Below are 12,417 nucleotides of genomic sequence, written 5' to 3'. Positions count from 1 at the left end.
AAGACAATTTATCTCGCACGACAGCCTTATTACTTCTCACTTAATAACTGGGGACTGGGTTGGGTCGACACAGAAGTATTTTGGAAAAATCTACACTTTAGTTGGCTAAAAAGGCTCATGAAAAGCGAAGAAGTTTCGGCAAAAATAATCAAATACGTGTTCGAAAGATCAACGGGATATGGATTCTCAGACAGAATGGACATATTAAAGTAATAAAGACCTTAAGTAATCACTTGTATAGAATGGAAGTTTCTTGGGAAAGTTTAATCGTTGGTACACTCATTGCCTTAGGTCCTGATGAACCACTCAGCTATAACCCTTGCCTTAGAACTGTCGATCAGTATTATTACGGATAGGTTTGATTTATGCATGCGGATCATAAAGGACTCCTCTTCCAGTAGGTCTGAACAGAACAATCATGGGATGTATGTAATCAATGGACTCTTAAACACAATAACATTTAATATTTTTATTACCTAAAGGGGACTTCTCCCCGTCTTTTAAAAACTTTTAAATCTTCCATGCGTTTTTAAATAACTAAAGAAAACTCATTTCTTTATTAGTTTTTTTTTTTCAATTTTAAACAATTGTACTATTTTATGCATTAGGCCGATTGTATATTAATATAAAACTAAAGGTTATCTTAAGTGCAGTTCCTACAAAATGTGTCATATCGCACAAAAATCCTGCAAAATGAAGGGTTTTATTTAAAAACTAATATTTTTGCACATTATTTTAATATAATTTCTTTAAATTAAAACTAAAACTAAGGACTAAACCTAATTTTACAACTTAAAAAGATTTACCGTAAGAAAAAAGTTTGATTTGTTTCATTTTTTGATCAGGGGTTTTTGTAAGAAAGCAAGGAGAAGATGGGATTGAGACATATGGTATCAATGAAGCCCCTTGTTAATATCAACTGCCTGTTATATGATTATTGGGGTAGAAAAGGAATTGCTATTATGCAGACGAGATCCTTCTATTTTTTATTTTTTTTCCTTATTCATATCATATATGTCGATATATACAAAACATAAAATAATATAATACGAAATTGCGTTGTATTAATATAACTAAACTTTTTAGCTTAAAATTAGTAGTCCTAGCCAAGATCTTTACCTAAAAAAAGTTAAACATTCCAACAATTAAATTGTCATAAAAAAACAATCACACACTAGATGATATAAAACATAAAAATCAATCCATTGATCTCCCTCCATGAAAGCGTTCATACCTCTGGACAATTGTTTTTTAAATTAGTTCTATATCTTGTTGAATTTGATAATTTGTATTTGATAAAATCAATAGCATGGTTCCAGGAATCACCACCCATCCTTGGTATTTTCAATGGTTAAGCACAATATCTTGTTGCAGGGAACCAAACTATTGATCTTAGGGTTTCTCTAAGAATTGGATCTCCACATACAAATTTATTACCAATAACATTGGCGCTCAAAAGAGGGAAATACATTAAAAATGGCATTAGTTCTCGGAAAATTTTATAATTAATTTTAAACCCACACGAATTATTATATAATGAACAAAAAAAAAGAGCACAGGCATCAACCGTTTTTCCTTTTCTTATCCGTTCTGTGTAAAATTGAACTTTGAAAGGGGAAAGGAAATTTTTAAAAAAATACATGGTAGCTATTCTTTTGTATTTTTCTTGTTGCCAACTGTACATTGAATTGATAACCTTATCAATTGCAGAATATGAAACGACACGAATACTAAACGAAGGCCATTGATTGATTAAATTAACACAAAAATCCCAATCCAAGATAATGCATTTTTTGAGTTCATGATACGTTGAGTCAGGGCCTTTAAATCACACAAGGAGTCAAAGTATGAAAATGAATAACAGCTTTAACGAAAATAGAATGTATCTTTGCTGATTAAATAGAGATAAGTGGTTAAGACTCGGTTCCAAATTAAATTTAATTGAATGTTCTATTCTTCAGTTATTTTATCACAACCGATTTGAACTAAAGTTCAAACAGTTTGTTAAAATTTTCCTCTCCTAATAAAATCTTGCACATTATATATAGAATAAATACTCGATCATACATACAAAAGGTCTGTTAGATTTAATTAATTTCATAAACATTGTAATTTCTTAGACAGAAAAATATGATATACATCAGAGAACACTATATATAAAGTGCTCCCTGAGATATATTCTCAATAATATATACAAAACGGTTGCAAGATTTGTTTAATATGTCTAGATTGTCATTTCTATGATCAAAAATGACTATTTTCATACCGATAAACTTTGTTGTATTATTATGGATGTAGTAGAAAGGAAGTTCACTCCTCAGGAATTATACAATAATAATAACAGCTTGGGAAAAGAATAGACACTCTTCAGTTTACCAACTCCAACAAAAGGGAAACCTAAAATTTGTATAAATAAGCACTGCTGATTATAGTCATAGTTGAAAATAATATGAAAAAAAAACCCCGAAAATTAACGCAGTCACTCAGACAGTTTGAATATTGTTTAGAGAATAGAAGCATAGCTATCATTAAATTAATTCTGATGAAGGAAATAAACAAAAAAAAAAACCACTCCCTCTCTACCAATGATCAGTTATGCATAAAGAAGGGATCTGCATAAAGAGAAATATAAGAATAACGATTAGAAAAGGAAAAACGGTTGATGCGTGTTATCTTTCTTCTCTCTAATTCATTAATGAATAAGTCGTGGGCGTGTTAACATCTCCCTATAAAAAAAGAATTATCGCCTATTTTTAATGTAAATTGATTTAAAAATCCTTAATAAAATAACTATACATGAATTAAAATAAAATTACAATATTTTCTCGGCTATTTCAAACGGGGAAGGTTCTCCTCTTTATCGCAGTAATTAATTTTCTTCTCTAAAAATCATATAATAGGCAACTTATCAGTTGCCTGTTATATGATTTTTAGAGAAGAAAATTAACAAGGGTAATACGATATGTCTAGCTCCCATTTTCTACTCGCACTCTTACAAAAATCCCTTCCCTAGTTATCCATAAAACATATCCTGGGTGTATGTAAAAATTAAAGGAACCAAAAATGAAGTTTGGAGAGTAATTTGGTCAACGGCAGCTTAGCTCTCATGACTTTTTACTTTACTATGAGTCCAACATGAACTTACACATATAAATCTAGGGTCGGACGCAGCATTATATTTTAGGGAGGGCTTGATTTGGGGGTCGAAAAAAAAATACACAAATAAAATGATTTTAGTAAAAAATTGAAAATTTTGAAAAATTAAACTTTTTTTGGATAAAAAAAATAAAAAATCTAAGGCTACTCACAGAAATAAAAAAAATTTGAAAAAAATTTCAAAATCGAAACTTCAAATATTACATTTGTCAAAAAAAATCCAAAGTTATTCAAACAAAATTAAGTTTTAAAAAAAAAATTAAAAATCCACAGCTATTAAAAAAAAATCTATAAAATTCAATTTCAAATATTTAATTTTTAGAAAAAAAAAATCAAATATTTATTTTTTGATCTGCTACATAATTTGCCCGAATAAGGAAAAAAATTATAGTAAGAAGCAAGCATTTCTTAATTGGGGGGCTACAGGCCCTCCAGCCTACCCCTTACGAACGCCCATGAGCTCCCAAGCAAATGCATGTTTTTAGTCATTGTCTTTCATGACCACAACCACTAGATATTACTTTATACTTCACTCGTCCATCAGAATATTATTTCCGTCCATGATTATAATAGTCAAGTAAGGAATAAGATAAATAATGTATTGATACTTGAGTATTACATTTAAATTCAATTTTTTTTTTTTTTTTTTTTTAAATTATGACAAACAAAAACAAACCAATATTCAAACTGAATATAACACAGTCGTTACACATATTTGATATGGGTAAAAAAATAAAAATAGTATGAAAAACGACTATGGAAATCACAGCTCTTTTCTTTTTCTTATATACAAGTACCTCAAAGTCCTAATTAACGCCCATTGTCGGAAAAATTAGCTCAAACTCGAGTTCTATCTTGATAACACCTTCCAAATTTGATGGTATGGGTTTCTTGTTACATCAGCAAGAATATGTTATAACCTGCACTTTACTGATCCTCTTCTTAATGAAAAGTAAGCTCACTTATCTTTAATCTCATTATATAGACTTGGAGATAAGATTAGGCAAATTACATCTGAAAAAAAAGCAAAATCGATTTTTTGCATTCTATAATCCATTTGATAAATCAATTTTTTTTAAGACTCTGAAATACAAAGAACACTTTTTTGTTGTTTTTAAAGGTATGAAAATGAGGGATATATCCATAGATGAAAATAATACTATTTACCGCTATGTCGATTAAATAAACTGAAAATTTACGTGGGGCTACCTGTCTGTCCCTTAGCTACACATGCTCATTGATATGAATATATTATTATTTGTTAGATCAAAAACATGTAAGGGATATACATCAGGGAGTACTATATACATTACACGGTGCACCCTCTATACACGCTCTAATGCTACTTACAAACAAACATGCGAAATTTCGTAATATGACTACATTGCAGGGCCGTCCGCATGATTAGTTTTTGAGTGGGGCTTGGCTTGGGCTATAGCCCTCCGGCCTACCTCCTGCGGACGCCTTTACATTGTTATTTCTTTGACCCAAAATGACTGTTTTTTTATAGAAATATCAATACAGAAAGACCTTCCTTTATTAATATACAGGTGGGTCAAGATAAATTGGGAAAATTTATTAAAGGCTTATGACGAACAAAGTAGACGGTGGAGAACCGTAATTTTTTGATTATTAGAAAGTTAGATTTATAACATTCAATTATTTATACTGAAATCTGTTTTTCTTGATAACCTTGGCCATATGGCGGCGAAAGCCGGCCCATTTGACCTCGTACAGATCCAGCCTTGTCGTCGGTCTAGTTTTGAACTTTTAATTTACCCTCCCTGAATAGAGGGAGTATCCCAAGGACAAAATTACACCTTCCAACAAGATAGTGCCCGGTCCACAAGGCCAAAATGGGCAGGATGTCTTGGGGCAAAAAATGTTCTCACTTTTGGAGCCCCAATTAATGGCCTGAAAACAGCCCAGACCTGAACCCATGCGATTCGTATCTCTGAGGGAGGTTCGAGTATGAGGTGCCTACCAAGTATCTGAAGAAGTCTATTACCCGTACATTTGCTAAGCTGAATCTGCACGAGGTCACCTTCAGTGTCCGCCATCCAAACACAAAGGCCCTCAAAGCCACTGGGACGCCATGACAGAATATTGCATCTGCAGTGGGTGCCAGGCCTTCTGCCGCCACTAAGGATTGCTACATTTATGATTAAGAGAGCACATACTCACATTTATTATAGTAGTAGAAATTATATTGTTCATTAATAAATTATCTATTGTTTAAGTTTAAACTTCAAGGTGATCAGATTTTAATGGAACACTCGGTAAGTAGGAATTACTTGAATTTCCAAAAAGTACTTACCCTTATATCTCATAAGCATTTTCCTCATTTTTTTAGGGACTACTAGCAGCAGGGGCGGAACTAGACCGGACTGAACTCAACTGGAGTGCAATTCTTAGTCCTAAATAAGAAGCAAAACAACACTATTAATTTAATGAGGAAAAAGAGAAAAGAATAAATAGTTACATATTTTATTAATTTAAAGTTGAATAACTATCCTTTAAGAGCTATTAATTGACATACTAATAACTTTATTAATTCAGTACTAAAAAAATATCCATAATAAATACAAAAGTTGCAAAAAATGAAACATACATTTTAACTTCCAAAAAAACTAGTTAAGAAATATACTTTAAGTGTGTTTTCAAGCTAAATAAAAATACATTTTCTAGTATATAACCTAACTCAAACTTGAAATTGACTGAATAGTATCAATATTTAATTTAAAACAATGAATTTATCATTTATGAAAATAGTTATTACTATAGTTGTAAAAATATGATTATTTGTTATGCTTGACAATTTGAGTAATGTTTTGAAGGAGAGCAGCTTAGCTAAATACGGCATTAAAAAGCCTTCTACTACACTACAAATGTAACTGTTAGTGATTTTTAGTAAAGAATGGGCTCTTCTCAGACACCTTGGACTTTCCCTTGACCTCCTTCTTGGCACAAGAACCATATTTTAGCCCTTACAAACGCAGTAGATGATGTGGTGTTTGATCCCATGTAGAGCTGTCCGAAAGTGGTGGTCTGGAGGGCCTGTAAACCCCATCCAATATCTAAATTTCAAAAAAAAAAAAAAATCTTCAATTTTTTCTACAGAGAAATTCTAATTTTTTTCACAAAAATTCTAATTTTTCTAACAGCTGTTGTTTCTTGAATTTATTCCCCAAATAAAGTAACTTTTGAAGTGTTTTTCAAAAAACTTAATTTTTGAAATTTTGTGAATAGATAATAATTGAACTTTTAAAAAAAAAAAAAAATTGTTGGATATTTTATCAAAAAAATTCTAAAAACAAAGCCCCCCGCATAAAAAAGAAATATATATATAATCCTACGTACGCCCCTGCTAAGTTATTTCACCATATCCGAGGTTTCATAGTCAGCGTAGATCAAAGTTTGCAATTTTTAACCTTTTTGTATCCATCTTTATCCAGAGGGGAGAATATTTAGATGCAATATCTCATTTGAAAGGTAGTACCAACAGCTTTTCATTAAAATACCAAACTTTATTTGAAACAAACTAATATTATTTATATAAAGTATAAAACTGTGTAGTTCGAATATTATCAAATAGGATCAACAATTATAATGTAAATTTTAATTAGATCTTTACTTGTTGCTGTAGTCATCCTGATATGCCCAAATTTTATCACGTTCATTCAAATTGCTCACCTTTTTGGCTTACATTTTAGTCTTAAAAACAACTGAACCTCTGGCTTCAGAGGAGCCGCATGACGGTCATAAAACACCACCATAGTTACACATAACTTTACAGATACCACTAAGTATAATATCAAAAAAAGTTTATGAGTTCTGCGAATAACGGCTCACTTTTTCGACAAGCGTTCACTTGCACAACCCATAAGCTGGGATGTATTGTAGGATATTGAAAGGGGTCCTTGATGCTCAGGGAAGCGATAGCGGTGGGTATTTATCAACTCTTGAAACCTGCGGATATTTTTCACGCCCCGATGGGTGCAGTGTATTATAGAATATCAAAAGGGATAATTGATGCTCAGGGAAGTGGTTGGTTATGATCCACTTTTTTGGACCAGTTGTTCCTTTTACAACCCAGGAGTATTCAAATATATTAGAAGGGGTTTTCGATACTAAGGATAGTTACTGACATAGGTTTTGATCCCTCTGAGGGGCCAGCTGCCCATCTGCATACCCTGTTGGCAGAGAGATATTTTTTTTTTAATAAAATTGAGTCTCTCGTGACAATTTCTTATCATACAATAGTTTGATTATGTAAATACTATATCTATTTCAATGAAAGTATACCTGAGTATCAAATTGTATCATAATCACATCCTTAATGATCATATTGTGTAGCATTGACTTGTTAAATAATCAAATTACCCACGAGCATTTGACCTGACAATGTAAATGAAGTTAAAATGACCATTGACCATTCTATTGGAAATTTTATAGATCGTCCGGACATTTTGCACGATGCCCCCTCTGATGAGAATTTTGCAGATTGCCCACTTTGACGTTCATTTTGCACTTTGCCGGTAACATATACATACACATTACACAGAGACTTAATAATTAATTTAATACACTTTAAGAAAAGTTTTGTGGTATGAGTTTGTTGTCAGACCATGGGGGCATGTTGAACGAGCCATCAGCATCAGTAATTGCACTGATATCTTTTGGTTTCGAAATCGTAGGTCATTAGTTTTTGTCAGAGTCATAATATAATCATCGTCAAACATCGTCATTATTTCGCCGTAGTTATCTTTTATTTCGTCTTTGTCTCATCTTCGTCGGAGTTTCATCATTGACAGTGTTTCGTCTTCCTCATGATTTTTGTCATATTTTCGTCTCGTCTTTGTCATGATTTTTGTTAGATTTTCATTGTCATTTTGTCTTCGTCATGAAAAAAAGTTTTGGTAACGAAATGATTTCGTCTCGTCAGGCTGGACGAAGTAAACACTGATTCAGAACTTGACTGAACATTCTTGTGTGCTCATAAAAGACATAAGTAACCTTGAGAATCTGTTGTAGACTTATAATTATAAGTTTTTGTTGGAATTAGTATAGAATTGAGGATCGATATCCTATTAACTCTTGCCAAATTTCCTTTTTTATGTCCTACTCTCTTATCACAGCTGATCTCCTCCAAAGCATTTTTCAAATTGTCAAGGTTACCGTGTTGTTTTTCGGTTTCTGTTTTTTAACATACTAAAATACACACAATATCCTCATTAGTGACGTATATATTTTACTCATTGCGCGTATCAACTTTTTTTTTACTACATGAATGTAATTAGGATCCGTGTCAATGTATTGACGTAAGAACTGACGAATCAAAATCTTTTTATGTATATAATATATAAATTTATGTAGGTAATTTTACGATCATTTATATAATTACAATTTCCAATGAATATAAAAGTATTAAATGTTTATTTTCCTAGCCAATATGTTTCATTTAACATTATAATTTACGACAAAGGATAGTACATATTATAATGAAAGGTCCTTTAATTAAAAGTTCATTCCATGGAAAAAAATCTACTTATAAACGTATGCATACACACAATAAGTATTGAGTAGTGTTGTATTTTTCCTTATTTAATCAGTCCAATCTAGTCTTAGGGTTGGTCCTATCAGTCCTTGGGGCCGTTTCTTAAGACCGTCGGCCCTTCGGACTCTCAATACTGGAAATGATAAAAAAAAAAAATTGAGTGAACTCTTAAAGACTGAATTTTATAAGTTTTCGGACTGAACTGAATGGGACTCTAGTCTTTTGTCCTAAATAAGGACCGATACAACACTAATATTGAGTAAATTAAGTATATTGAGTAGATGAATTATATTGAAAATCAAACGTAATAAGCTACCTGTTATATGAATTTGGATGGAGAACATGAGGTACTCCTATAAAGAGGAGAATCTTCTACATTTAAAATAGCATTAGTGCATGGAAAATATTTAAATATATGTATATTTATTTTTTTGTATTTCTAAATCAATTTACAACAATGATGGGCGATAATTCTTCTTTTAGAGGAAGATGTTAACACTTCCATCAACCTTTATATATAATAAACAAAAGAAGAAGAGAGAGCACACGTATCAACCCTTTTTCCTTTTCTAATCATTATACTTAGTTTTTTCTTTACACAGATCCCCTCTTTAGTTATGCCATTGTAGTGATTTCTCTGTTCGTCTATGCCATTTGTAGCACGCGCGCTTGAGCCTTCGCTTACAGGGGTCTAGTATTATATGGTAAACTAATCGCACTTATACATCGAGATATGCACGTTACTAAAGTCATCTTTTGGAATATTAATGGATTTCTTTTTTCCACACTGTCTATAGTTTTAAGGCTTAAGCAACATATATACGTTCCTCAATCATTCTTGAAAGCATGAGTTCGATCGGAGTGTTTATTTTAGTCTGAGAGGTATCGTTGATTTCTTTCGCTCCACGTGTTTCAGGATTCACTGACTTTGCACGATATAGGCCTGATTCATCATTGTCATAGTCTGGATGGATTATCCTACTGATAGTAAAGGATCAGTCAGAACATATAGGTAGCTTCTCGGAGAAAGATAAACTTATGGGTAGCCCTATGTCGATCTGCAGCGAATGAGGATGTCACTGTTTTGTATACAGAAACAGTTAGGGATATATACTTGTGTATAGTTTTATGTCGATCTTTATTTAGGACTGAAGTCTGCAGTCCCGTCAAGTTCAGTCTCGGTCAGGTCTAGCTCAGTACTGTATATCAGTCCTAAAACTTCAGCTTTATTTGTTCTAGTACTGATAGTCCGAAGGACTGACGATCTTACGGACCGGTTCCAAAGACTTATAGGGGCAATCCTTAGAGTGGACTGGACCGAATAAATAATGACTGACACAACATTACCTGTAAATGTTCTAATTCGAGGACCTGGATCGACATAGGGCTTCTCTATTACGTAAAATCAAACCTAGAATTTTTCGATGGAGCTCGTTCTATAACTGATGCATCCCTTGTCAATTGCTTCCAGTAATTATCAAACAACTTGTCTCCTCCTCCACCTTTTCTTGACTCCAATTGTCGCATGGCGAAAGACTTGGCAGACTCTATGAATAAAATAACGAAATGTTTAACTAGTTCTAAAATACTTTATTGTTTTAAAACTACATGAATTATTGTAATTATAGAAAACTATGAATAATATTATATATATTGTACACAGAAAAATATTGTAAGTAACATAACAGGGCTGTAATCAACGGGAGGGGGTTCTATTGACCTCCACTAATTTTTTCAGGAGTTGTAATTATTGCCAAATTCTTGCTGAGTCATCAATAATCACACCATCCAGGGCCCCAACAACAAAAATCCCTCCTCCCCCAAAAGTAAAACCGTGATTACGACACTGAATAAATTTAGTTCTTGCCTCCTTCATTTTTGGAATCATTCAAATCATTTTTAGTTTTAGTACTAATCTCTGACAATCGACTCAACACTCTCTCATATTGACTGTTGGTTCCTGAATCGTTCCTTGATTCAGTTGGCGTTTTCTTCCTTCTATCTTCTTCATTCGATTTTCTCTCATCATATGGAGGAGGCGAGTGACGAGAGGTGGCCTCATTGTAGTGTATAATGCTTGTGTTGCTGTGTATTCGGGTTTCACTTCCATGATTGGAGTGCAGAGACTCTTGTGCACTTCCTTGCCTGGAGTTCTTTGCAGAATTATTAACAAAGGTTCCCCATCATGGTTTCGAATATATCGAGTTGAGCCAGCAGATTCTTTTTTCATTTTTCATAGTATTCATACGTGCCATCAAAACACTCTCTCTTGATCGAATACTCATTTGATCTTCTTCTTTGTTAGCATATGATTCATTATGTGGAGGAGACGGAGAAAATTTGGATCTATTGTCATTGGATCTAGGGCTAGGACTTCCTAGGTTATCTCTATCATAATTGCTTTCAGTTTTGCTGGATAAATCGTTAAGACTCTTGGATATTTCTAAATTAGAGTCATTGTCGTTATTGACTTGATGCATCCTTTTATAAGGTATTCTTTTAAGCGTAGAGTTTTTGCTTTCATAGAGTGGTCGTCTGTTTTTGGTCACGAGTTTTCTGTTTCTTTCGTAGATGTTTCTAAAATATTCATCATAATTGTCATCTGGAGAAAGGGTTTTGATTTTATGTCCCTGATACTTTTCTTCAAGTGCTTTAATGAATCCGACTCAACAGAATTTCTTTGTGAAGAATAATTTTCGGGACTTGAGAACTTTCTAGAAGTACCATTTGACCAACTGCCGCGCTTGCTTCTAGAGTCGTGGTTTGTTTGTTTGAACTTGGACCCTCCGAAAGCATATAATTTCTTAGGTTCAAGCTGATCCAATGCAGTCACTTTAGTTCCTCCGTAAGGGGTATATATGTTCCGAACGGCTCCCCACTTAGGCCTAAGGGAAGTCGTTAAATCCGTGAGAAGATTATCCATACTCTTTGTTTGATTCATTCGAATCAAATGCTTTCTACTTTCGGAGAAGTCATCATTATTATCAATGATGGAAATCCATTTTACCTCTGGCTGAGTCTCCAACACTTTTCTACGGTCCTCAAGAGTTAATTTCTTGTATGACATGATCAACTATAGAGGAAAGAATATGAAATATTCAGTCGAGTTCTGAAAGTGCAGTAACTATATCAAAAGCACATACTTTGATATATTGAGTATGTGTATTGATAAGCTTTATGAGTTTTTTCTCTTTCAAATGTAATCGTCGTCAAGACAGAGACGGTTGCCTTGGAGAGGGGGATATGCATATGTAGAATTAGTTATACTTACTTTTAAAACTTTAATAATTGAATCAATCGATAAGAGAGGATATTATGACCCAAAGATAATGACCAGGTTTCGTCAATATGGGGGAGAAATAAGGAGTTTCTACTCTAAATTAGGATCGTACTATATTTTTTGTTAATAAACACACACTTGTTGAATATCATAGAACCAATTCAAGGACTACTGTTGTTACGAGGAAAAAAATCTCCTTAACGACGGGAAAAAATGCCCTTAATTATTCATTTATTAATGACGTGGATAGCAGAGAATCTACTCTGGCATTTATTATGCCTCATTAAAAATGTATGACTTTTAATTATTTGCCTTGAATAACTCAATTGCGTCCTTCAATAAGGGAAATTGCGTCATGGATTTCGTTCATGAAGAGGAGGCATGATGGATCATATCATTTATATCACTGACAATAACACATAAT

The 12,417-nt window shown here is 32.9% G+C and overlaps 2 long non-coding RNA genes across 2 annotated transcripts; both read right to left on the bottom strand.

Annotated features, from left to right (window-relative positions):
- Nucleotides 1–2,070: 2,070 nt before the first annotated feature.
- Nucleotides 2,071–4,083, bottom strand: LOC139904848 (uncharacterized). The gene is made up of 2 exons (XR_011779096.1): nucleotides 3,954–4,083; nucleotides 2,071–2,397 (listed from the first exon to the last, which is right to left on the bottom strand). It is a non-coding gene; the product is annotated as an uncharacterized lncRNA (long non-coding RNA).
- A 5,036-nt stretch (nucleotides 4,084–9,119) lies between these two features.
- On the bottom strand, nucleotides 9,120–12,221 carry LOC121114195 (uncharacterized). Its single transcript, XR_005863223.2, has 3 exons — nucleotides 11,985–12,221; nucleotides 10,125–10,260; nucleotides 9,120–9,694 (listed from the first exon to the last, which is right to left on the bottom strand). It is a non-coding gene; the product is annotated as an uncharacterized lncRNA (long non-coding RNA).
- Between the last annotated feature and the right edge of the window lie 196 nt (nucleotides 12,222–12,417).

This window comes from Lepeophtheirus salmonis, chromosome 3 (genome assembly GCF_016086655.4).
Source record: "Lepeophtheirus salmonis chromosome 3, UVic_Lsal_1.4, whole genome shotgun sequence".
Classification (NCBI taxonomy): Eukaryota; Metazoa; Arthropoda; class Copepoda; order Siphonostomatoida; family Caligidae; genus Lepeophtheirus; species Lepeophtheirus salmonis.
The sequence above is the reverse complement of the archived record's forward strand: the minus strand, read 5'-3'. Positions and strand labels throughout refer to the sequence as shown.